Genomic DNA, 5,444 nt, shown 5'->3' on the forward strand with positions numbered 1-5,444 from the left:
AGTGACGCTGGCATCTGGGTATCCATTTGCCATCTTCCTTCACAAGATGTGCACAGCAAATCGCAGCTGTACAATGTTTACACGGCGATGTGCATGTCTTAATGCTGTGGCTTTTTACTGAACAGTTGCTGCATTCATAATTGTTCTTAACTCGTTCATAGCCTGCTGCTTCCAGGAACTGAATTCTGTTTTTCTTAAGAAAGAGTTGTTTAAGTGCATCAATTCCTTTGTGATTTGTGGATCTGAAGAAGTCTTTGGAAGCTCTATCATTGTCTTTTTCCAAACCTTGTTGAGTGTAGTATGCAATGTTTTGATACAGTTTGAGGAATTCAGGAACATGGCAATGTAGTGCATGCATGTAAGGGGTCACATCTTTTGCTTGGTACACACTAAGAAAGAGTCCAAACCATGATTTGATATCTCCTTGCAGTTGAATTATCTAATCCTCTGATGTAAAATCTAGTTTTAAATCACCAATTAAATCCATAATTTTTTGCCACATCTCTTGTATTTTTTTTGTTTTTACTGTACTGAGGAAGAAGCGTAGGAATGTTAATATTCTGAAACAGTTTCAATTTTTCTGGTCCAGTGAGATCTCTATATTCGAGCTTTTTACTCTCTTTATTGATTCTAAAATTAAAGGAGATTCCAATACGTTTGACAAATTCCTCATAACTTGCCATGTGTTTCTTGCCATGTGCCATCAGAGAAAGTGGTCTTTTTTTCGATAGCATCACTTCTTCTCAACTCTCTTCTGAGCAAGTCAATTAAAACATCTGAGATCCTCAGGAAAAGATGTAATGTATCTATAACATGATCCATTGGTATAAAATCAAATAATGGTGTTGCCTTACAGTTGATTTTTTTTCCAGTGGAAAAACCTTGTTATTTCGTCGGTAGTTCGGGCGCCAAATGTGGGTTCATTGATTGACCATTTTTTGCTTGTGTCCCATTGTTGTTGCCTGGGACACTTGCACCACATGCAAGCATAATCCTCATTTGCCCTACCTAGTCCACAGGCCAGAGCTAAAAATTTCCAGTCACCACCTAAAAAGTATTCAATTTGATAGGTGCAATTATTTACACTTATTTCCTTTAAGTTTGACATTTCCATTCGAAGGTCTGCCAGGCTCTCTCTTGTATTGTCATATGTCTTTGTAGTTTTTATAATAGCAAGTACATAATTACCTTTCTCACCCATTGCCAGTTCCTTTTCATTCAGGATTGTAAAAGTGAAATTGACAAATGTGAGCCTCTTTCCAATATTTGTCCCATAACCACTAAAGTTTGATCTTAATGGTTTCCCAATCTTTGATCTCCCCAGTTTGCTGAAGCTTCACAATGTGCTCTTGCAAACTTTCAGAAAATCCCAATTGAACACCCTCAGTATCTACTGGAGTTTGTTTCAAGTTCCACTTACTGTTTAGTTCCTTGATTCGCTTCTTGATGGAATATGTATTGGGGACACCATTGGCTTTCATGGCAATTTGATGCCAGGCCTCATTTGAAATATTAAACTTATCTTTTAGATACAGCCACATCTTTATGTTATCAAGGTCATTATTAGTAAGTTCCTTAGGGTCAGACTCTGTGAATGTAAGTTCTCCCTCTCCAACAAGATTAAAAGTTTCATATTGATTAGTATCAGTGTTAAGCACTTCAATTTTAGTAGCAATAAAATTGTAGAGCCCAAGAAAGGACAGAGTAGTTTGGCATTCCTCCGTGAACTGTTTTTTTATTCTCTTCTGGTGGTGCTTGGAGTAATCATGGAACTTCTTGTTAGCAGGGCCTCTACCTTTCTTCTCATTTTTAATCACCTTTTTGGCCAATTGCACAACTTTTTTTTTGTAGAAGGCCCCTTTCTTCTCAGCTTTATCGAGAGCTTCTTGGGCTTTTTTATCAACTCGCAATCGCTTTGCCGTTTCCTGTACCAGTGATTCCTCTAAAACTCTTTTCTCTCCCCTTAACTTGCTGTTCTCATTTTTAAGCTGAACCACATCAACCTCGTTATAATGCACCTTAAATTGATGGCAAGGACCGGTTCTCAACTTTGTGAGGAGTACATTTAATTGCCTTCCGCCACACTTACTTGCTTTCTTGACTGCTTTCTCGAGGCAGGATATTTTTTTCTGGAAAACTTCTAAAATGCGGCTATTTATTATTATGCCGTGTATTCCTGATCTATCAAACACTTTATTGATGATGGCCAAGAGAACCAACTGATAATTTTCTCCGTCTCCCTTTTCACTTTCCTTTGAGACTGTCTAGATTAGCAGGCTATAACGAAATTTCAAAGCACAAATGCTATATGAAAAACCTGCAAACTAGCCAAAAAACGTATTTATTTCGCTGAAGAAAAACTTCACGTATCTTACTTGTTTATCTCGTACGTAAATGACGGAATATTAGTGTTTTCCGAGCTTCCAGATTCCTCTCCTACTGCTTTCACAAGTACAAAACTAGAAAAAAACACAAGGAGGAAGATATAGCTGTATTGATCAGCCATTTGACGAGCTCAAATCTGCTTTTTGTTCGATAATTTACATATCAAAACAAAGGAAATATATTCTTCTTTACGATTTTGGCGGTACATTTTCAATTCGCGCTTGCGCAAATGAATTATCGCCCTAGATCCCTTGCTCGGCCTTGTTTTGATCAAAAACTCCTTGTAATTTCGACCAAACTGCTCGAGAAAAAGGTAAAAATGACGAGGGAAAAACTTAAGTTTTAAGTTAGAAAATTACCCAGTTAGAAAGCAATAATGTTATAGTTTTATATTCCAGGGGTACATTGAGAATTTTTTTAACAGAAAATCGGCACTATGATAAAATGTCCGAAAATTGCACTTGATGTGAGTGGGGCACTGACAGGGGCGTGGTGACAAAATTAATTTAACACTATTTGTACCCCATGAGTTTCATTTCATAGGAGGTTCGTTGTTATAAAAAATGTCGTATGCTCTGCGTACAGTTTCGATACCCTCCTCTTGTGGTATGTTTGTATAAAGGCTGTTAACGTCCATTGAAACAAGTATTGTGTTCTTAGGGACTTTTAGAAAATTAAATTAAAATTAGTCCGTTGTGTCTTTGAGGTATGATTGTTGTTTTTGTGTTATTGGCTGAAGTAGTTTATCAATGAATGCAGATAGTTTCTTTGTTTGGCCATCACACCCTGATATTATAGGCCTTCCGACTGGGGTCGGCTTGTGTATTTTAGTGAGGGTGTAAAAGATTGGTATTCGAGGCGGATTTGGTATCTGACAAAGCCATTTTTTATTCATCTCATCAATGTGGTTGTTATCGTGGAGTTCATTGATTAGTTGAAGTACCCTGTTGTGAGTTTCTTGTACCATGGGTTCGGTGAGTGGTCTATAGTGTTCCATGTTATCCAATTGGATTTGCGCTTCATTTATTTTATCTTGTTTATTCATAAGGACTGTAACGGTTCCTTTGTCTGCTTTTCTTATATTGACTGTTTCGTCGCTTTTAAGCGATTTGAGTGCTTCACGCTCAACCGGTGGTAAGTTATTTCTAGGCTTAGTGAATTTGATCTCTGCGAGTTGGAGTTTGACTTCTTCTAAATAACTTTCCAGAACAACTGATTGTTGTATTGGTGGAGCCCATGTGGATTTAACATGGAATGGGTGTGGGTCTTTGTCATCACCCTGAAATATGTAATGAAGGCGCATTCTTCTCGTGAATAAATTGAAATCTTGCAAGAGTTGACACCGTATTTGTGTTTGGTTTGTGGGTGGGGTGGGAATGAATTTGAGACCCTTACCCAGTAGGTTGATTTGCTCTGTGGTCATGATATTATTTGAGAGGTTTTTTATATGTTTTTTGTTCGCCTCTAAACCTGCATTAAAATGCTTTGTGCGCTTGTTTCTTTTGCGTTCTTTCCGTTTTTGGTTTGATAATTTTTGTTTGTTGGTGGCCCTTAGATTAGCATAGGACTCAGAGAAGAGGCATTTGTACTTTTCATCTGGTTTATTTGCCATCTCTTGTAATTTTAACATCATGGTGTTAAATTGCGCCATCTTCTCCTGTATGTCTTCTGCCATCTTAGTGATATTTTTAGCATTCACATTTGAGGACTCGGGCGCCGAAGGCGTTCCTTTCTTAGAATGTGATTTTACTTTTCTTACAGTGCTGGTTTTGTTTTGAAAACTCGGCCTTTTGTGTCTGTGTAGCTCGGCTCTATGACGGTCAATGTCCCTGTTATGGAATCTCATGAGGGCTTTAACGTACTTGCTCTCAGAGTACTTTCTGATTTGTTTAACGTCCGCCTTGAAGTCCTTGTCAGCTGTGATGTCTGGCTTTGTATTTGAGGGACATTGGGCAAGTGCCTTTGTCTATATGGCGTTTTAGTGCTTGGATTGCCTTTTCTGTGTTCGTGATTTTTTCTTCTGGCTTCAAGGTGTCGTTGTATCAGCGTTTCCGATCTGAGGGGATGTTCTGTTGTGGGTTGCTGGTTTGCACTTTCTCTTGGTTGGTTGCCGAGTTTTCATCTTCGCTTACGGCGAGGATTTCATCCTCGTTGATGGTGTCCTCTGGCTCCAGCTGTACCTCTTGGTTTGACCCATAGGGAACTGCCAGATACCCTTCGTCTGTGAGGGTTTTGTGAGACATTGTTGTTTTTCTCTGAATTAATTGCAGATCGCGATTTCGATCCTTATTTCGGATCTCTTCAGTTGCCGATAATGTAGACTGCTTGACGTGTGTGCCTAGTAGCAATCAGTTACACCCACAGTTTCTCAGGTTTTTATACTCACGTGGAGCACCGAAGACACTGCGCTATGATTGGTCTTTGCTGATTGTGAAATTGAGTTTTCAATCCTTTTGTGCTCAGCTTGATACTATGCTTTTAGTTCTGGCTAAAATGTTAATTTTCAGCACTATACCGGCGTATCCTTTAGGAAGAGTAAAATCCTCCAAAATATGCAAGGACATATACACAATTCCAGAGATTGTGTGTGGTGATTCTGTACATGAGAACAGAGGTTTTTTTTAAACTATACAGTATTTGCTTGCTGTGGTGTGCGCGATGTCACGGTGTGGAACGGGGCCTTTGTGGTAAAACTCAACTGTACAAAAATGGGGTTGACAGGCCTGCACGACGATAACACTGAAGCGAGGCTTTTCGGTAGCAACCGTTGGGCTGGCCAGGGCTGTTCTATAAATGCGAGTCGGTTTATAACTTCATAGGGAATTTTGCAGATTTTGCACTATAGAGTTTGAAACAAAATACCAATCGTCAGATTGTTCCTAATTACGTCTTACAGGATTTGTAAAGGTCAGTATTTTCGCTAATGCAGCGTTTGCATTTTTATTGTTATGCATATTTGAACGACACAATGGCGAGGAACTTAATTGAAATACCCTATTATGTGTTACTGCATGTTTTTTGTTCCCTATGTCAGCGTGCACACACCTGTCGAGAAAATG

At 38.9% G+C, this 5,444-nt stretch overlaps 1 pseudogene; it reads right to left on the reverse strand.

Annotated features, from left to right (window-relative positions):
• LOC138044811 (uncharacterized) overlaps positions 1-4,628 on the reverse strand; it is a 4,672-nt pseudogene extending 44 nt beyond the window's left edge.
• Between the last annotated feature and the right edge of the window lie 816 nt (positions 4,629-5,444).

The sequence above is a fragment of the Montipora capricornis genome, chromosome 4 (assembly GCF_036669925.1).
Source record: "Montipora capricornis isolate CH-2021 chromosome 4, ASM3666992v2, whole genome shotgun sequence".
NCBI classification, from domain to species: Eukaryota; Metazoa; Cnidaria; class Anthozoa; order Scleractinia; family Acroporidae; genus Montipora; species Montipora capricornis.